We start from the raw sequence: 22,222 nt of genomic DNA, 5'->3' as shown, positions 1-22,222 counted from the left end.
AATCTCACCGTTGTGCAGAGTTTCTGAAATATTATATTTTGAAATATACAATGGGTCCTTTTTGGTTAGCAAGAAATTATGTAGAGCCTTCAAAAATATGGCATAACTTAAAAAAAGGATCCTTCCTTCCCACCACTTTCAACAGAAACATCACAAATAGGACTTCCATGATCCTTACTTTTCAGTGAACTCCACATACAGATTTATTTACAGACTAATGCCAAAACTACACTACAATGCTTCATGCCTTTTTTATATCACAGTAGTGGTACTCTAAACCATAGTGCACTAATAATAAATATATTTGAAATATATTTTAAAAAATATTCTTACCAAATATATTGACATATATTTGAAATACTATTTTGGCCATATTCAATATATATATATATATATATATATATATATATATATTATCATGTTAAAATGCATTATTTATGTTTTTATATATTTTAAATATATTCTTCAGCTATCTTTTTAACACATAGAAAAGTAATTTTAGCATATATTTTTACATTCCAAAAATGTAGATTAAATGTATTTTTAAAGACATACAGTACATTTGAAAATGTATTTTTAAAAATATTTTTCATATATTTTGTAATAAAAACGCATTTCAGCATACAGTATGTGTGTATGTGTGTGTGTATATATATATATATTGAATATGGCCAAAATTGTAGTATTTTAAATATATGTCAATATATTTGGGAAGAGTATTTTAAAAATATATTTCAAATATATTTTTCTTCCATGTGGGATGTGACAAAATATAGTTTAACAGGGACATTTACACCTATATGGTCCACTGTGGTGAATCGATGCATGCATCTTAAGGCGTGTTTCGACACACGTTAATGTTGATTGCAGTAAGGCAACAAATTAACCAATTAAAGTGTATGTTACTCCAACATTTCATGTTCCTAATATGTGTCTGTTGTAACCATATTAAATTACAACATACTCCATAATTTGACATCAAGAAAGCAGGCTGGAATCTGACAACTGATACGACAAGAACTGTGTGATGTTCATACAAACTGACAATATGTATGAGACGTATTCATATCTGTTTGTGTGAAAGAAGCTTACAATCTAATTTCTCAACCATGCTCATGCACACTCTAGCAAGTCAGGCAAGTCTGATGAGTTACCAACTAGCCTGCCAGTATTTCAGGCATTCGAAATCCATGCAAACATGGGAAGAAAGTACAGACTCCATGCAAATAGTGTGGTTGATGGGATTTAAACTCAGGACCCAAACCTGGAGTCTCAATTAACTCCTTATCCAAAAATGCACATTAGCATTTTTTTCCAGTATATAGTATAGAAAAAAACAATATAATAATGTTTATGGTGTATATGCAAAATGGCATTAGGTACTGTACAGTTGTGAGGAAAGGTTTGCATACCATTGGAGAATCACTAATATACAGTACCACTTTTAAAAGAAAACATGAGTGAGCAGGCAAAATACATTTCTTTTATTTCTTAGCCCTGGTTCACACTGGCTCCAGCTTTGAAATCGTGCTACTTCACTTGAAGTTGATCAATTTTAAAAGCACAATTTTAGCACAATCATAAAACAAAACATGGCAACAAGTAAACTAATGAAATGACCCCTGTTCAAAAGTTTGCATATCCTTGGTTTTTAATACTGTGCATTGCCTCATTTAGCATCAATGAAAGTGTGCAGTGTTTTGTAATAGTTGTCTATGAGGCCCAGAATTCTTGTAGGTGGTATAGCTGCCTATTCGTCTTGGCAAAATGCCTCCAGGTCATGTCAGTGTTGCATGAATCACTAGATTGAGATCACCTCAGAATGGCTTGATGATATTAAGGTCATGAGACTGTGATTGCCACTTCGGAACCTTCACCTTTTTCTGCTGTAACCACTGGTGGGTCATCTTGGCCTTGTCTTAGGGTGTCTGTCTTGCTGGAAAGTCCAAGAGCATCCCATGTGCAGCTTTTGTTTAGAAGACTGCTAATTGTCTGCCAGTATTTTCTAATAACATGCTGCATTTATTTTACCATACATTTTCACAAGATTACCTGTGTTTTTTACAGCTCACATGCCCCCAAAACATCAGTGAGACACCACCATGCTTCACAGTGGGGATGGTATTCTTGTCACTATAGGCCTCGTTGACCCCTCTCCAAGCATAGCGTTTATGGTTTTGACCATAGAGCTCTATATTGGTCTCATCACTCCAGATTAGTGTGCCAGAAGCTGTGAGGCATGTCAAGGTGTTGTGAGGCATATTGTAACCAAGCTTTTTTGTGGCATTGGTGCAGTAAAGGCTTCTTTCTGGCAATTCAACCATGCAGCTCATTTTTGTTCAAGTATTGTTGTATTGTGCTCCTGTAAAACAACCACACCGTCTTTTTCCAGAGCAGTCTGTATTTCTCCTGAGGTTACCTGTTTTCTTAGTATCCCAAGCAATTCTTCTGGCAGGTGCAGCTGCAATATTTCTTGGTCTACCTGTCCTTGGACTGGTATCAATAGATCCCCAAATTTTCCACTTCCTAATAAGTCATTAAACAGTACTGACCGGCATATTCAAGGCTTTGGATATCCTTTTATATCCTTTTTCCATCCTTATAATGTTTGATTACCTTTTTATGCAGGTCCTTTGACAGTTCTTTTCTGCTCCCCATGGCTCAGTGTCTAGTCTGCTTAGTGCATTCATATGAGAACTAACAAACTAATTGACCATTTATACACAGACACTAATTGCAATTTAAAAAGTCAAAGATGTGGGAAATAAACGTTTAATTGCCATTTTAACCTGCATGTGTTACTTTGTGTGTCTGTACCAAGGCCCAACATTCCAGGGTATGTAAACTTTTGATCAGGGCCATTTTGTTTTTTTTATCTGTTATTATGATTTTAAAAAGAGCCAAACAACAATGTGATAATAAATGGCTTCATATGATCGCTATCCTTAAAAGGCATGATCAGTCATATTTTCAATATCAATGCAAAAATGTCATGATTTCTGCCAGGGTATGCAAACTTTTGACCACAACTGTATATGTGGAACACATATGGTACCACTGTCCTAAAACACTAAGGCCCCATACACACTGGGTGTTAGAAACATCACTTTTAAGAGCTTTTTTTCTGCCAATAAATGCCCCTCAATGTTATGCATACATAGGCATTTACAGGCATGTAGAGGCAGAAAAAAATACCCCACTGTCAGCGCCTTCAATAGCAGCAGTGTTTTGGCAGAAAAACTCTTGATAAACCTAAACACATGTAAACGCATCTAAATGCACGTTAATTCTAGGTGTGTTTAGCGCTTGAGAGTTAATTTGTTTCAATGGCCATAATAAATGATTGCTTTGGCCAATGAAATGAATTAATGCCCAAGTGCTTGGCACACCTGAACATGTCTAAATGTGTTTATAAAAATGGGCTTTAAATGCGTTTTTGATGCTGTTTTTCTCCTGCTAGGAGAAAGGCATTTAGGAGAGTGTACATCACACTGGGATTACAAGATGCATTAGAATACAATGCCCCTTAATGTGCATTCTGTGGCCCTCCTGCCAACTTCAGAGTTACTACTTTGCCTGCTGTCATCCAGATGCCACTCTGAGTTGAGGATAAGTTAAGGTTTGAACTACCCTCCATCATCAATACCTGTTTGACATCTACTGTACCGTCCTACCTCCCGTGATGTATGGGTCTGGCTGCAAATGACGCTGCCATTGCATACAATGCACCTAATGTGTTCTCACATTCTCAGTATCCCGCCGTCGCATCACCTGGTGTAAAAATAGTGGGATCTGTATTTTTTTTTATGTCCCCTTGTGTTACTTTTGGTAACATATGTTCATATTTTACACTGGTCTACATAACTCTTTTGATTTTCACTTCTTGGTGATCGTTGTTCTTATACTGTTATAGTTTTGTGAGACTTTGAAGGTCTCTGTCAAGTGTCACTTAGAGGGAGCAGCACAGACTGTCAGCATGTTGAGCTGTATGTGAACCAGTCACTGTCACTGTCAGGCACCAGTGGTTATCTGTATAAAATGTTTGTAGCTAGTGGATATTAACAAAGGCTTTTTTGTCACCAGCATAGAGAAGGACTCCCTTGTTACTTTTGCCACGTTGGTCCGATTTTTAAATTCTCTCATAAAAGGGGTAATTTAAATATCAATGTAAGGCCTTTCTTACTCTGCATTATATTGTGCTTCCAGTTATATTGCTATATATCATTGGAGAGACTGGTTCAGGGAACTAAAGTGACTTCTTGTGAAGGGGTCAGGATAAACTGGAAGGTGTGTCATTGGAGCTTTATTTTGTCGTCTTCTTGATAAATGTGTATTATCCTCTAGTGTGCTATTAGGGTAGTGTAGGTAAATTTATTGTGTATGACTCATAGTAACTGTGTGAGTCTGTAATTAGGTTGGGTTACTGCAGGTCAGGCAGGATGGGTTAACAGGTTATCGCCAGCACCTGGTTCTGGAGGACCATTGAACCTTCCAGAAGCAAGCTGGTGGAAGGCGTGGAGACCTAATCTGCATGTTTATGGGAGTCTAACCAATCCCAGGTTTTGAGGCCCTGGTAGAATGGTGAGACAAACCCATACATATGGAGTCTGGCTGGCAAGGGAGTCAGGTGGAAGATGGAGTGCTGAGGAAACTGTCGGTGGCCTGGGAAGAGTCCTGTAGGTCTAGGGGGCTGGCCTCCAAGATGGGCTCCGGCTGGCTCAGGAGGGCACATTCAGCATCATGGTATAAACAGGATCAAGGCCTGGGAGCAGTGGGAGCAAGGTAGACAGAGTGAATACATCACTATACACAGGGAACTACTAGGGGAGAGACTGCCACATGTAGCAAGCTTTCAAAGGACAGAGCTGGGCTTAATCCTTTCTCCTTGTCCTGGGAGATGTTCAGAGCAGCCAGGAGGGCTGGTAGTGTCTGTGGGCTGTGGGGCTGAGAGCAGTTTTACAGGGGAGAGGAGAGTTATCTGCATGTAGTTTGCAACAAGCTAAGCTAGCTTTCAGAGGGCTGTGAGTCCCTAGCCTGTTACGGGCAGTTGATACTGATCCCTAATAACTGACCACTTTCAAGGAAAAGAACAGTCCAGGATCTGTTTCTATAAATAGGAAGGGAGTTGTCCCCGTGTATTGTTTCAGTCAAGTTGGGCATCCCATATTTTCTGTTACCCTAGTTATATCCCCTAAAAAAACAAAACAAAAACCAAGCTCATGGACTGTTCATTGACTGTGGCTGCAGAAGTGCACGTTTCTTTTCTGTGTGGAGCTTAGAGGGTTATAGTTACCTGCACTGTGCAATGATTTTGCACAGAGCAACCCCAATCCTCTTCTTCTCAGGTCCTCCGCCACTGCTCCTGGCCCCTCCCACTTGACCAGTGCCCTTAACAGCAAGCTGCTTGCTATGGGGCACTTGTGCATGCTTGCTCCAGAGCCCGCGCTATGTGTCCATAAGACACATAGAGCCGCGGCTCGGCCCCACCCCATGCTCTCTCCCAATGGCCCCTGCTGCTATCTCAGCCAATGAGGAGAAAGAGACCGGGACAGCTGAGGCTCCTGTGCACATCGCTGGATTGGTGAGTATTGGGGGGGGGGGGCTGTGGGGAGCAGCACACAAGATTTTTAGATTTTTTACCTTCATGCATTCTAAAAACCTTCAGCCTTTACAACCACTTAAACTTCATAAATTATAGTCTTTGGGAAACTCTCACTCACTTCCAGTTATGTCACTGAAAGGCAAATCTCCCTGGTGGGGACACTGATGGCAATAGCTATGGTCGGAGCACAACAGAAGCCAATCTCAGTGCTGCTCCCCGTCCACCCCAAGTCTTCAACAAGATGGACACTGCTCCTCCTGCATTGAGGACACTTTCTGGTACTGATGGGTGGGTTGGAAAAAGGGGCGGACTGACCATTTGGAAACTCAGGCACTGTCCGAGGGCCCGGGGTCAGTAGGGGGCCCCATGAGATGCCCCTGGTACCTTTTTCATAGGCTTTTTTTGAGTTTGGGCAAGAACACAGGGGCCTCATGATCCCCTATTGCCCGGGGGCCCCATGAGTTGTCAGTCCGCCCCTGGTTGGAAAGTCCAAGGCAGCAGACCTGGCCCTGGCTAGAAATGCATTTAATGCTGCAGGGGGCACTGTCAGGGATCTTTGTTTTCCAGGGACAGACTTCTCAAAAAGGGGACTGTTACCAAGAAATAGGGACTAATGGAAACCTGAAAGATTGCATAACCCTGCACCATTCTGTCCAAAATGAACATCTTTGGCTGAATTTTCTTTAGTTTAACCATTAAATTTACAAATTCCTATATAGAACACTTTTAAATGGACTGTATGATATAAACCGTTTTAAGATCCCTCATAAACATATTTGGATGATAATTACCATATGTATTGTATTCACATTCATTCTAGAGGACAGCATTTATAGCCATACAAAGAAATATGAAAAGTGTGAAATATGAGCACAGTGGAGGACAGTAAAAAATGCTGGAGTGATGAAAATATTGCAATATGTACAGATCTCTCTAAAGCAGAACTTAATTATTAAACATGTCTGTGGTCTCATATTACACTCTGGCTATGGAATCTGATTTCCACTGAGATGTGTATACAAAGAATACACTGTGCTGCTGCCTAATACATTGCTGGCAGATTTACAATTTGCCTATCTAAGCACTGGAGCTGGTGAAGCAATGGGCCATAAAGGGAAACCTGAGAAATGTTAGTGAATGCATAAAGCCCCTGTTACAGCTGAGACAGCTCTTGTGTTGTAAGAGCTCCCTGATTATACTCTTGGCAAATGAGATTTTTCAAAGTCATATCCTATAGAAAAGCAGAAGACTACCAATGGTCTAATGTCACTTTATGTGGTCTCCATATACTGTTCGCAGATGATGTACCCCATTTGTTGAGGCCTTTCCATTGTCAGTTTCTATTTGATGGAAATGTTAGGACCCTTTTACAGCTGAAAAGGTGACCTAATCAGAAGCACAATACAGCTCTATGGACAAACTGATGTAAACGGACTTGTGTCTGTTTACAGCTACCTACCTCTGAATCCATCCAGGTCCAAAGAAAAAAACGGAAAAGGAATGCGTCTTCTTCCGTTTTCCTAGACCTAAATGTGACAGGTCAGGGGTAGTATGATGTAAAAGGACACTGGAGTCCGTTTACATTCAGCCACCCAAAAAGCTAGCACGGGTTCGCCCGTGTCCACCAGACATAAAATGAACAGGCACAGATGTAGAAAACTGATATCTGTCCCAGTGAGGTCCCATTCACACTACGGCATTGTGAACTGTAGACAGAATCACCGCTTTACTAGAAATGACAGATCACAGATCCACGTGGTTAGGTGACATGCATTTTAATGGCACCTTAAAATGTAGTGCGGTTTTCAGGAAATTCTTTTGGGTGACATGCTTTGTGCAACAATTGTGGCAGAACTGCACCTTGTTTTCAGGTGTCAATATTATTATTATTATACAGGATTTATTATTATACATTATTAAAATGAATGGCACCTGAACATGCGGTTCCGTGATTTATCACTTTAGCAGAGTGTTTCGAAATTGCGGGCAGAATCGCGGCAATTCTGCCCGCAATTCAAAATATCCTAGTGTGAATGGGACCCTAGGCTTAAACATTTTAAAATAAATAATGATTGTGCGCTGCAACCAGGGGCGGACTGACCATTTGAGCACTCAGGCACCACCCGAGGGCCTGGAATCAGGAGGGGGCCCCATGAAATGCCCCTGGTACCTTTTTATAGGCTTTTTTGGGTGTGCTTTGAGTGTGGGCAAGGACACAGTGGCCACATGATTCCCTATTGCCCGGGGGCCCCATGAGTTGTCAGTCCACCCCTGGCTGCAACTAATTATGTCCTGTGTAAAACATGTATTTGTGTAAAGTGCTAAGCACCTGCAATCACCAATAATGTGTGTTCATGGCATATAAACAGTAAAATAACAAAATATCACGTGCTGCACTGCTAAAATGTCAAAGAACATGCATTACCAACTCTAGAAATGTAAAATCAGACCAAAGTTATACCATTCCATCAATAACATGAATCATTCAACAAATGGTGTATATAGTCTCTTATAAGTGCAAGACAAACCGTTCCATAAATTTTCTTCCATTCCAATATCAATTATCAAAATTTCCTCCAGCTGGTAGGTGAGTCTGATGGATGGAGCACTGGCTCCATCCCCAGGACAGAATTAGATTTACTTGAATTTGTCCAAGGATAGTTAGACTGCACTGGAGAATTGTGTGTCCAAACTGCCAAAACCAGGACTGTTCCGGTCAAACCTGGACAGGTGGCAATCCTAGGGTCCCCTGCTGGTAGCTGAGCCCACTATCCCGCTGCCGTAAACCCTTCAAATAATGACCACAAATGTGATTCTAGGTGGACCCTCACCTTCATATATTATAAGCTCCCTGACAGGGGCTCCTAAAAAAACTTGTAAAAAGTAATAAAAAAAATTGTTAAAAAAATGGTAAAAAATATAAAAAATAAAGAAACAAAAATAAAAAAAACTACTGACACCAGTGGCAGAACTACCAGGGTGTTAGGAATGGACTGGCCAGCAATGGTGGGACTCACCTGCCTTTTGATCTGCAGTACCAGGGCTGGCCAGCGGGTGCTCCCAGCAATCAGAGACTCAACCTTTCAGCCAGCTAACACCTGGAACTGATGATACTGGTGTATTTAAGGGATGGCCAGACTTGCAGACTCTGCCTTGGTGTTGTGTTTGTCCTGGGCCCTGTATCTGTCCTGCATCCTGTTTCTGTTCCTTTGCTGACTTCTCCTGCTCTGATCCTGGCTTGTGACCCTGACCATCCCTCTGTCTGACCCTCTGTACTACGCTGCTTGCTACCTGTTCTGATCCCTGGCTTGTGACCTGGACCATCCCTCTGCCTGACCCTCTGTACTATGCTGCTTGCTACCTGCTGAACCTGGCCTGTGACCCCGACCATTCTCCGCTTGCTCCCCCTGTACCTACCTGCCCAATTGATATTGACCCGGCCTGCCTGACGACGCTTGCTTGTATGTACTGTTATCTGTGGGTGGTTTGGTTTGGTTGCACTGTATTATGTTTTAGTATTTCACTGCGTTTATGTTTGTACTGTTAGTGTTAATAAATTATATTGTTTATAACATATCTGAGGTCTGCGTTTCCCTGCTTCAGTCACACACCTCTGGTCATACCTGGGAGCCCTGACATTGGGTCACAAAGGTGCACTTATAGGTTTTTATAGGTTGACCTTTTATGGTTATAATTAGAGATGAGCGAAGAAATGAAAAATTCGATTCGACTGATTCGGCGAATTCGTGGACAATATTCGATTCGAGTCGAATAAATTCGCTGTGAATTTAACTTAAAAAAGGGTGTTTCTAGGCTTCAGAGAGACTTAATATTAGTGCAGAACACTGTACCTTTAATTTAAATGCCCTTGGAGTCTGCTGGGGAAGAGAAATAATACTGTCAGTCAGTATGACATGCAGATGAGTGCCGTCGATCTTAGAATCACCGCACACTTCACTCATTTGGGCAGTCACGGGGCCAAAACCAGAGTGTGGAGCCACAGTGTGGCGGTGGAGGCAGCAGCAATGGGAGGCCATACAGCACCCTATGACAAAAATGGAAACCACCAGCAGTGTGAGGAGACCTGAAAGTGGCACATGGCAGAGTGTGGCGATAGAGACAGCAGCAATGGGAGGCCGTACAGGGACCCATGACACACTCTGGACCTGGCAGCAGCATGAGGAGGCGGTACAGGGGCCCATGACAGATTACGGGCCTGGCAGCAGCATGAGGAGTCGGTACAGGGGCCCATGGCAGATTACGGGCCTGGCAGCAGCAATGGGAGGCCGTACAGGGACCCATGACACACTCTGGACCTGGCAGCAGCATGGGGAGGCGGTACAGGGGCCCATGACAGATTACGGGCCTGGCAGCAGCATGAGGAGTCGGTACGGGGGCCCATGACACACTCTGGACCTGGCAGCAGCATGAGGAGGCGGTACAGGGGCGCATGACAGATTACGAGCCTGGCAGCAGCAACTTGGACAGGAGGACGTTCAGCTTCTGCACCGTCGGGTGCGTGCTCGCAAACTGTTGTCTCTTGGAAACGGATTCCAAGAAAGACTGCTGACGGAATCCGTGAAGAGGAGTAGCAGGAGAAGGAGCATCTGAACGAGCGGAATATGCCAACAAGCGACAACAGTGGCCCATGACAGATTACGGGCCTGGCAGCAGCATGAGGAGTCGGTACGGGGGCCCATGGCAGATTACGGGCCTGGCAGCAGCTATGGGAGGCCCGTAATCTGCCAGCACCCTATGACAAAAAATGGAACCCACCAGCAGTGTGAGGAGACCTGAAAGTGGCACATGGCAGAGTGTGGCGATGGAGACAGCAGCAATGGGAGGCCGTACAGGGACCCATGAGAGACTCTGGACCTGGCAGCAGCATGAGGAGGCGGTATAGGGGCCCATGGCAGATTAGGGGCCTGGCAGCAGCTATGGGAGGCCCGTAATCTGCCAGCACCCTATGACAAAAAATGGAACACACCAGCAGTGTGAGGAGACCTGAAAGTGGCACATGGCAGAGTGTGGCGATGGAGGCAGCAGCAATGGGAGGCCGTACAGGGACCCATGAGAGACTCTGGACTTGGCAGCAGCATGAGGAGGCGGTATAGGGGCCCATGGCAGATTAGGGGCCTGGCAGCAGCTATGGGAGGCCCGTAATCTGCCAGCACCCTATGACAAAAAATGGAACACACCAGCAGTGTGAGGAGACCTGAAAGTGGCACATGTTTGGGGCATGATTCATGGCGGATTTAGTCAGTTGTGTCAGGAACTGGTGGTTTGAAATCCAGACTAATCCACGCCTGATTCATTTTCACAAACGCGAGTCTCTCCACACTTTGGGTGGACAGTCGTGTCCTCCGCGGAGTTGCAATACCTCCTGCCGCACTAAACACGCGCTCCGATGCCACGCTACTGGCCGGGCATGACAGCCTTTCAAGGGCAAATTCAGCTAGTTGGGGCCAAAGGTCAAGTTTCGTTGCCCAGTAGTCAAGGGGATTGTCTACCTCGGTTGGCAGGGTGCTGTCCAAGTAGGCCTAAGCCTGTTGTTTGAGGTCCTGCTCCAGGTCCACCTGATGCTGCTGCTGCTGCTGCGGCTGGTTAGTAGTTTCCTCACTGCGCTGGTGAAGAAAGCTACTCATCATCGACTGCAGACTGAGGCAGCCGCTGCTGGTGGAGCTGCCACTGCTCCTACCACCCCACCCCTCCCCTGCTGCCATGGCAGCGGAACACGAGCGCACAGGGCCCACAGTGTCTGAGGATGGACGTTGGCGCAGACAGGCAGAGACCAGCTGACTACATAGGTGTTTTTTATAGTACGTTATTTTGGCCTCCCTCTCAGCAGGTGTGAAAAAGGCCACCATTTTTGAACGGTAGCGAGGGTCCAACAAGGTGGACAGCCAAAAGTCATCCCTCTGTCTGATGGTTATTATTCGGCTGTCGCTACGCAAGCAACCGAGCATGCTATGGGCCATTTGTGCCAAGGAATGCGAGGGACTCCCTGCCTCCATCTCCACAGCATACTGCCACGGTGCGTCTAGGTCCTCTGTCTCCTCTTCCTCCTCCTCTACCAGATGCTCCTGCTCCTCCACTCCTGTCCGCTGAGTGGAAAAACCACCCATTTCACTCAATAATTCCTGAGCACCAATGTCCTCCTCTACCTCCTCCTCTTCTTCCAGTCCTGCCCCCACAGGGGCCATGTGGCGTTGAGATCTGTGCGCCACGTCTACCGCACCCTGACCAGCCATTGTTAACAGCATTTGTTCCAGGACGTGCAACAGAGGAATGACGTCGTTCATCCCATAGTCCTGCCGACTCACGAATAGCGTGGCCTCCTCAAAGGGCCTGAGCAAGCGCAGGTGTCACGCATGAGCTGCCAATGGCTGACATCTAAGTTACACAGGGAGTACCTTTATCTGCTTTTAACATCAGGAAATCTGTGATGGCCTTTTGCTGTTCGTAAAGGCGGTCTAACATATGTAGGGTTGAATTCCACCTTGTTGCAACGTCACAGCATGAGGAGTCGGTATAGGGGCCCATGGCAGATTAGGGGCCTGGCAGCAGTTATGGGAGGCCCATAATCTGCCAGCACCCTATGACAAAAAATGGAACACACCAGCAGTGTGAGGAGACCTGAAAGTGGCACATGGCAGAGTGTGGCGATGGAGACAGCAGCAATGGGAGGCCGTACAGGGACCCATGAGAGACTCTGGACCTGGCAGCAGCATGAGGAGGCGGTATATAGGGGCCTACGGCAGATTAGGGGCCTGGCAGCAGCTATAGGAGGCCCGTAATCTGCCAGCACCCTATGTCAAAAAATTCAACACACCAGCAGTGTGTGAGGAGACCTGAAAGTGGCACATGGCAGAGTGTGGCGATGGAGACAGCAGCAATGGGAGGCCGTACAGGGACCCATGACAGACTCTGGACTTGGCAGCAGCATGAGGAGGCGGTATATAGGGGCTTATGGCAGATTAGGGGCCTGGCAGCAGCTATAGGAGGCCCGTAATCTGCCAGCACCCTATGTCAAAAAATTCAACACACCAGCAGTGTGAGGAGACCTGAAAGTGGCACATGGCAGAGTGTGGCGATGGAGACAGCAGCAATGGGAGGCCGTACAGGGACCCATGACAGACTCTGAACTTGGCAGCAGCATGAGGAGGCGGTATATAGGGGCCCATGGCAGATTAGGGGCCTGGCAGCAGCTATAGGAGGCCCGTAATCTGCCAGCACCCTATGTCAAAAAATTCAACACACCAGCAGTGTGAGGAGACCTGAAAGTGGCACATGGCAGCAGAGTGTGGCGATGGAGACAGCAGCAATGGGAGGCCGTACAGGGACCCATGAGAGACTCTGGACCTGGCAGCAGCAGGAGGAGGTGGTATATAGGGGCCCATGGCAGATTAGGGGCCTGGCAGCAGCTATGTGAGGCCCGTAATCTGCCTGCACCCTATGTCAAAAAATTAAACACACCAGCAGTGTGAAGAGACCTGAAAGTGGCACATGGCAGCAGAGTGTGGCGATGGAGACAGCAGCAATGGGAGGCCGTACAGGGACCATGACAGACTCTGGACTTGGCAGCAGCATGAGGAGGCGGTATATAGGGGCCCATGGCAGATTAGGGGCCTGGCAGCAGCTATGTGAGGCCCGTAATCTGCCTGCACCCTATGTCAAAAAATTTAACACACCAGCAGTGTGAAGAGACCTGAAAGTGGCACATGGCAGCAGAGTGTGGCGATGGAGACAGCAGCAATGGGAGGCCGTACAGGGACCCATGAGAGACTCTGGACCTGGCAGCAGCAGGAGGAGGTGGTATATAGGGGCCCATGGCAGATTAGGGGCCTGGCAGCAGCTATGTGAGGCCCGTAATCTGCCTGCACCCTATGTCAAAAAATTTAACACACCAGCAGTGTGAAGAGACCTGAAAGTGGCACATGGCAGCAGAGTGTGGCGATGGAGACAGCAGCAATGGGAGGCCGTACAGGGACCATGACAGACTCTGGACTTGGCAGCAGCATGAGGAGGCGGTATATAGGGGCCTATGGCAGATTAGGGGCCTGGCAGCAGCTATGTGAGGCCCGTAATCTGCCTGCACCCTATGTCAAAAAATTTAACACACCAGCAGTGTGAAGAGACCTGAAAGTGGCACATGGCAGCAGAGTGTGGCGATGGAGACAGCAGCAATGGGAGGCCGTACAGGGACCATGACAGACTCTGGACTTGGCAGCAGCATGAGGAGGCGGTATATAGGGGCCCATGGCAGATTAGGGGCCTGGCAGCAGCTATGTGAGGCCCGTAATCTGCCTGCACCCTATGTCAAAAAATTTAACACACCAGCAGTGTGAAGAGACCTGAAAGTGGCACATGGCAGCAGAGTGTGGCGATGGAGACAGCAGCAATGGGAGGCCGTACAGGGACCCATGAGAGACTCTGGACCTGGCAGCAGCATGAGGAGGCGGTATATAGGGGCCTATGGCAGATTAGGGGCCTGGCAGCAGCTATGTGAGGCCCGTAATCTGCCTGCACCCTATGTCAAAAAATTAAACACACCAGCAGTGTGAAGAGACCTGAAAGTGGCACATGGCAGAGTGTGGCGATGGAGACAGCAGCAATGGGAGGCCGTACAGGGACCATGACAGACTCTGGACTTGGCAGCAGCATGAGGAGGCGGTATATAGGGGCCCATGGCAGATTAGGGGCCTGGCAGCAGCTATGTGAGGCCCGTAATCTGCCTGCACCCTATGTCAAAAAATTTAACACACCAGCAGTGTGAAGAGACCTGAAAGTGGCACATGGCAGCAGAGTGTGGCGATGGAGACAGCAGCAATGGGAGGCCGTACAGGGACCCATGAGAGACTCTGGACCTGGCAGCAGCATGAGGAGGCGGTATATAGGGGCCTATGGCAGATTAGGGGCCTGGCAGCAGCTATGTGAGGCCCGTAATCTGCCTGCACCCTATGTCAAAAAATTAAACACACCAGCAGTGTGAAGAGACCTGAAAGTGGCACATGGCATGAGAGACTCTGGACCTGGCAGCAGCAGGAGGAGGCGGTATAGGGGCCCATGGCTGATTAGGGGCCTGGCAGCAGCTATGTGAGGCCCGTTATCTTGCAGCACCCTATGTCAAAAAATTTAACACACCAGCAGTGTGAAGAGACCTGAAAGTGGCACATGGCAGCAGAGTGTGGCGATGGAGACAGCAGCAATGGGAGGCCGTACAGGGACCCATGAGAGACTCTGGACCTGGCAGCAGCAGGAGGAGGTGGTATATAGGGGCCCATGGCAGATTAGGGGCCTGGCAGCAGCTATGTGAGGCCCGTAATCTGCCTGCACCCTATGTCAAAAAATTAAACACACCAGCAGTGTGAAGAGACCTGAAAGTGGCACATGGCAGCAGAGTGTGGCGATGGAGACAGCAGCAATGGGAGGCCGTACAGGGACCCATGAGAGACTCTGGACCTGGCAGCAGCATGAGGAGGCGGTATATAGGGGCCTATGGCAGATTAGGGGCCTGGCAGCAGCTATGTGAGGCCCGTAATCTGCCTGCACCCTATGTCAAAAAATTTAACACACCAGCAGTGTGAAGAGACCTGAAAGTGGCACATGGCAGCAGAGTGTGGCGATGGAGACAGCAGCAATGGGAGGCCGTACAGGGACCATGACAGACTCTGGACTTGGCAGCAGCATGAGGAGGCGGTATATAGGGGCCTATGGCAGATTAGGGGCCTGGCAGCAGCTATGTGAGGCCCGTAATCTGCCTGCACCCTATGTCAAAAAATTTAACACACCAGCAGTGTGAAGAGACCTGAAAGTGGCACATGGCAGCAGAGTGTGGCGATGGAGACAGCAGCAATGGGAGGCCGTACAGGGACCATGACAGACTCTGGACTTGGCAGCAGCATGAGGAGGCGGTATATAGGGGCCCATGGCAGATTAGGGGCCTGGCAGCAGCTATGTGAGGCCCGTAATCTGCCTGCACCCTATGTCAAAAAATTTAACACACCAGCAGTGTGAAGAGACCTGAAAGTGGCACATGGCAGCAGAGTGTGGCGATGGAGACAGCAGCAATGGGAGGCCGTACAGGGACCCATGAGAGACTCTGGACCTGGCAGCAGCAGGAGGAGGTGGTATATAGGGGCCCATGGCAGATTAGGGGCCTGGCAGCAGCTATGTGAGGCCCGTAATCTGCCTGCACCCTATGTCAAAAAATTAAACACACCAGCAGTGTGAAGAGACCTGAAAGTGGCACATGGCAGCAGAGTGTGGCGATGGAGACAGCAGCAATGGGAGGCCGTACAGGGACCCATGAGAGACTCTGGACCTGGCAGCAGCATGAGGAGGCGGTATATAGGGGCCTATGGCAGATTAGGGGCCTGGCAGCAGCTATGTGAGGCCCGTAATCTGCCTGCACCCTATGTCAAAAAATTTAACACACCAGCAGTGTGAAGAGACCTGAAAGTGGCACATGGCATGAGAGACTCTGGACCTGGCAGCAGCAGGAGGAGGCGGTATAGGGGCCCATGGCTGATTAGGGGCCTGGCAGCAGCTATGTGAGGCCCGTTATCTTGCAGCACCCTATGTCAAAAAATTAAACACACCAGCAGTGTGAAGAGACCTGAAAGTGGCACATGGCAGCAGAGTGTGGCGATGGAGACAGCAGCAATGGGAGGCCGTACAGGGACCCATGAGAGACTCTGGACCTGGCAGCAGCAGGAGGAGGTGGTATATAGGGGCCCATGGCAGATTAGGGGCCTGGCAGCAGCTATGTGAGGCCCGTAATCTGCCTGCACCCTATGTCAAAAAATTAAACACACCAGCAGTGTGAAGAGACCTGAAAGTGGCACATGGCAGCAGAGTGTGGCGATGGAGACAGCAGCAATGGGAGGCCGTACAGGGACCCATGAGAGACTCTGGACCTGGCAGCAGCAGGAGGAGGTGGTATATAGGGGCCTATGGCAGATTAGGGGCCTGGCAGCAGCTATAGGAGGCCCGTAATCTGCCAGCACCCTATGTCAAAAAATTCAACACACCAGCAGTGTGAGGAGACCTGAAAGTGGCACATGTTTGAGGCATGATTCATGGCGGATTTAGTCAGTTGTGTCAGGAACTGGTGGTTTGAAATCCAGACTAATCCACGCCTGATTCATTTTCACAAACGTGAGTCTCTCCACACTTTGGGTGGACAGTCGTGTCCTCCGCGGAGTTACAATACCTCCTGCCGCACTAAACACGCGCTCCGATGCCACGCTACTGGCCGGGCATGACAGCCTTTCAAGGGCAAATTCAGCTAGTTGGGGCCAAAGGTCAAGTTTCGTTGCCCAGTAGTCAAGGGGATTGTCTACCTCGGTTGGCAGGGTGCTGTCCAAGTAGGCCCAAGCCTGTTGTTTGAGCTCCTGCTCCAGGTCCACCTGATGCTGCTGCTGCTGCTGCGGCTGGTTAGTAGTTTCCTCACTGCGCTGGTGAAGAAAGCTACTCATCATCGACTGCAGACTGAGGCAGCCGCTGCTGGTGGAGCTGCCACTGCTCCTACCACCCCACCCCTCCCCTGCTGCCATGCCAGCGGAACGCGAGCGCACAGGGCCCACAGTGTCTGAGGATGGACGATGGCGCACAAAGGCAGAGACCAACTGACTACATAGGTGGTTTTTATAGTACGTAATTTTGGCCTCCCTCTCAGCAGGTGTGAAAAAGGCCACCATTTTGGACCGGTAGCGAGGGTCCAACAAGGTGGACAGCCAAAAGTCATCCCTCTGTCTGATGGTTATTATTCGGCTGTCGCTACGCAAGCAACCGAGCATGCTATGGGCCATTTGTGCCAAGGAATGCGAGGGACTCCCTGCCTCCATCTCCACAGCATACTGCCACGGTGCGTCTGGGTCCTCTGTCTCCTCCTCCTCCTCCTCTACCAGATGCTCCTGCTCCTCCACTCCTGTCCGCTGAGTGGAAAAACCACCCATTTCACTCAATAATTCCTGAGCACAAATGTCCTCCTCTACCTCCTCCTCTTCTTCCTGTCCTGCCCCCACAGGGGTCATGTGGCGTTGAGATCTGTGCGCCACGTCTACCGCACCCTGACCAGCCATTGTTAACAGCATTTGTTCCAGGACGTGCAACAGAGGAATGACGTCGTTCATCCCATAGTCCTGCCGACTCACGAATAGCGTGGCCTCCTCAAAGGGCCTGAGCAAGCGGCAGGTGTCACGCATGAGCTGCCAATGGCTGACATCTAAGTTACACAGGGGAGTACCTTTATCCGCTTGTAACATCAGGAAATCGGTGATGGCCTTTCGCTGCTCGTAAAGGCGGTCTAACATGTGTAGGGTTGAATTCCACCTTGTTGCAACGTCGCAGATCAGGCGATGCTGTGGAATTCCGTTCTGCCGCTGCAGCTCAATGAGGGTGTTCTTTGCGGTGTAGGAATGGCTGAAATGCATGCACAGTTTACGTGACATTTTAAGGATGTCTTGCAGTGGGATGGTGGATTTTAGGAACCGCTTGACAACCAGATTGAACACGTGAGCCATGCATGGCGCATGGCACAACCTTCCTTGACGCAGAGCAGACACCATGTTCTTTCCGTTGTCAGTCAACATGGTTCCGATTTTTAGTTTGCGCGGAGACAGCCATCTGTCGATTTCTCTGTTCATTACACTCAGCAGTTCCTCCCCTGTGTGACTACGTTCGCCAAGGCATACCAGGTGCAGCACAGCGTGACACCGTTGCGCCCTGCACATGTGATATGCCGGTCGGGTAATGGGACTTGGCACGGGGGTGGCGGCTGAGGACACGGCGGAAAAAGAGGTGGTAGAGGCGGACATGCTTGCTGGACCAAGGACGTGCAAACGTGGAGGCAAAAGCGTCGTGACCTGTCCAAGTTGCTGGTGCGGCTGTGCCGGCACCACGTTCACCCAGTGGGCCGTAAATGACATGTACTGTCCCTGACCGTAGTTACAGCTCCACACGTCGGCGCTGCCGTGCACTTTGGCAGAGACCGACATGCTCAAAGACTGGCCCACCATCTCTTCTACATGTGAATGCAGGGCTGGCACTGCCTTTTGGGCAAAGAAATGACGGCTTGGCACTCTCCACCGCGGCGCGGCACAAGCCATCATTTCTCGGAAAGGTGCTGAGTCCACCAGTTGGAAAGGGAGGGACTGCAGCACCAGCAACTTGGACAGGAGGACGTTCAGCTTTTGCACCGTCGGGTGCGTGCTCGCAAACTGTTGTCTCTTGGATACGGATTCCAAGAAAGACTGTTGACGGAATCCGAGAAGAGGAGTAGCAGGAGAAGGAGCATCTGAACGAGCGGAAGATGCCAATGAGCGACAACTCCCCTCAGCAGAGGTGTTGGAGCCTTGACTGGCTGATAGAGGGCGATTGACGACGTCGGGTGACGGAGCAAGTAACGGAGCGGGTGATGGAGCGGGGGCTGGGGCAGGCAGAACCGCCGTATGTTTATCACGGTTTTCCCAGGCCACCGAATGGTGACGCTGCATATGCTGACGCAACGCTGTAGTCCCAACATGGGCCCCCTGGCCACGCTTGCATTTCTGGCCACATAGTCGACATACGGCTACATTTACTTCCTCGGGCGGCTTGAGGAAAAATTGCCACACCACCGAGTAGGAAACTTTGCCCCCGCTACTCTTCACTGGCTGACTGCTACTTCCTCCGTGCGCACCGGCACCACTACTGGCCGTGGTGGTAGGCTGCAGTGGAGCTGGTGCTCTACTCCGTGGACGTTTGGCTCCACTGACACTGATGCGACCCTGCTGCTGTCTCCTGGGCAACCCACCGACTGTTTTGCTCGCTGCCAAGCTGCCACCCTCTTCTCCTGATGATGCGGAAGAAATTGCCTGATGACGACGAGGCTGCCAAGTGCGATCAACCTCCTCATCATCAAGTAGGGTCTCCGCCTCACTACTAGCCCCCTCGGCTGCGTCTGGGTCAGGAGACAGACCTGTCTCTAGACCGGCTACCGAGCCACTCTCCTCGCCAGTACTTGTTCGCTTGGCTGCTGAAAAGGCCGATGTCTCCCCCCGTTCCTGACCGCCCTCTGTTAGCTCTTCCTCACTGTACAGTGGGGCTGAGCCCACAGCATGCGATACTTCGCTTGGTGAGGGAACAGCAAAGGACAGGGGCAGGTAGAGGACACGTGATTTCAGTGGGCTTGGTCCCGGGCCATGCCAACTAACGGTTGTGTCTGACGTACCCACCGACCGTTGGCTGTAGGTGTCAGAGGTGACCTGGGAAGAGGAAGACGACCGAGCCAACCAATCAATGACGGCAGGGTTGTCGGTGGAGACACGACCGCTGGATGACACCGGGAGCACTGGCCTCTGGCTGCGAATACTGCTGCCTCGACCCCTTCCTCTGCTGCCACGTCTGCTCGCTCCTAAAACATTGCCTCCTCTGCCACTCCTCTGCATGTTGTCTGACATACTATTTAATTCAACGATTAGGTGTCCCTGAGTAACAATTCTCTGGCACTCAGTAACAATTCTGTCTGTCCCTGAGTATGAATTCTGTGGCCCTGAGTAACAATTCTGTGTCTGTGCGAGTAACAATTCTGTGTCTGTGCGAGTAACAATTCTGTGTCTGTGCAAGTAACAATTTTGTGTCTGTGCGAGTAACAATTCTCTGGCACTCAGTAACAATTCTGTCTGTCCCTGAGTAACAATTCTCTGGCACTCAGTAACAATTCTGTCTGTCCCTGAGTAACAATTCTCTGGCACTCAGTAACAATTCTGTCTGTCCCTGAGTAACAATTCTCTGGCACTCAGTAACAATTCTGTCTGTCCCTGAGTATGAATTCTGTGGCCCTGAGTAACAATTCTGTGTCTGCGCGAGTAACAATTCTGTGTCTGTGCAAGTAACAATTTTGTGTCTGTGCAAGTAACAATTTTGTGTCTGTGCGAGTAACAATTCTCTGGCACTCAGTAACAATTCTGTCTGTCCCTGAGTAACAATTCTCTGGCACTCAGTAACAATTCTGTCTGTCCCTGAGTAACAATTCTCTGGCACTCAGTAACAATTCTGTCTGTCCCTGAGTAACAATTCTCTGGCACTCAGTAACAATTGTGTGTCTGTGCAAGTAACAATTCTGTGTCTGTGCAAGTAACAATTTTGTGTCTGTGAGAGTAACAATTCTCTGGCACTCAGTAACAATTCTGTCTGTCCCTGAGTAACAATTCTCTGGCACTCAGTAACAATTCTGTCTGTCCCTGAGTATGAATTCTGTGGCCCTGAGTAACAATTCTGTCTCTGTGCGAGTAACAATTCTGTGTCTGTGCAAGTAACAATTTTGTGTCTGTGAGAGTAACAATTCTCTGGCACTCAGTAACAATTCTGTCTGTCCCTGAGTAACAATTCTCTGGCACTCAGTAACAATTCTGTCTTCCCTGAGTAACAATTCTCTGGCACTCAGTAACAATTCTGTCTGTCCCTGAGTATGAATTCTGTGGCCCTGAGTAACAATTCTGTCTCTGTGCGAGTAACAATTCTGTGTCTGTGCAAGTAACAATTTTGTGTCTGTGAGAGTAACAATTCTCTGGCACTCAGTAACAATTCTGTCTGTCCCTGAGTAACAATTCTCTGGCACTCAGTAACAATTCTGTCTGTCCCTGAGTATGAATTCTGTGGCCCTGAGTAACAATTGTGTGTCTGTGCAAGTAACAATTCTGTGTCTGTGCAAGTAACAATTTTGTGTCTGTGAGAGTAACAATTCTCTGGCACTCAGTAACAATTCTGTCTGTCCCTGAGTAACAATTCTCTGGCACTCAGTAACAATTCTGTCTGTCCCTGAGTAACAATTCTGTCTGTCCCTGAGTATGAATTCTGTGGCCCTGAGTAAGAATTCTCTGGCACTCAGTAACAATTCTGTCTGTCCCTGAGTATGAATTCTGTGGCCCTGAGTAACAATTGTGTGTCTGTGCAAGTAACAATTCTGTGTCTGTGCAAGTAACAATTTTGTGTCTGTGAGAGTAACAATTCTCTGGCACTCAGTAACAATTCTGTCTGTCCCTGAGTAACAATTCTCTGGCACTCAGTAACAATTCTGTCTGTCCCTGAGTATGAATTCTGTGGCCCTGAGTAACAATTCTGTCTCTGTGCGAGTAACAATTCTGTGTCTGTGCAAGTAACAATTTTGTGTCTGTGAGAGTAACAATTCTCTGGCACTCAGTAACAATTCTGTCTGTCCCTGAGTAAGAATTCTCTGGCACTCAGTAACAATTCTGTCTGTCCCTGAGTAACAATTCTCTGGCACTCAGTAACAATTCTGTCTGTCCCTGAGTAACAATTCTGTCTGTCCCTGAGTATGAATTCTGTGGCCCTGAGTAAGAATTCTCTGGCACTCAGTAACAATTCTGTCTGTCCCTGAGTATGAATTCTGTGGCCCTGAGTAACAATTGTGTGTCTGTGCAAGTAACAATTCTGTGTCTGTGCAAGTAACAATTTTGTGTCTGTGAGAGTAACAATTCTCTGGCACTCAGTAACAATTCTGTCTGTCCCTGAGTAACAATTCTCTGGCACTCAGTAACAATTCTGTCTGTCCCTGAGTAACAATTCTCTGGCACTCAGTAACAATTCTGTCTGTCCCTGAGTAACAATTCTCTG

The sequence above is a fragment of the Staurois parvus genome, unplaced genomic scaffold, assembly GCF_062004578.1.
Source record: "Staurois parvus isolate SC_StPar_1 unplaced genomic scaffold, SC_StPar_1.0 ptg000165l, whole genome shotgun sequence".
Classification (NCBI taxonomy): Eukaryota; Metazoa; Chordata; class Amphibia; order Anura; family Ranidae; genus Staurois; species Staurois parvus.
Note: the sequence above shows the minus strand (reverse complement) of the source record.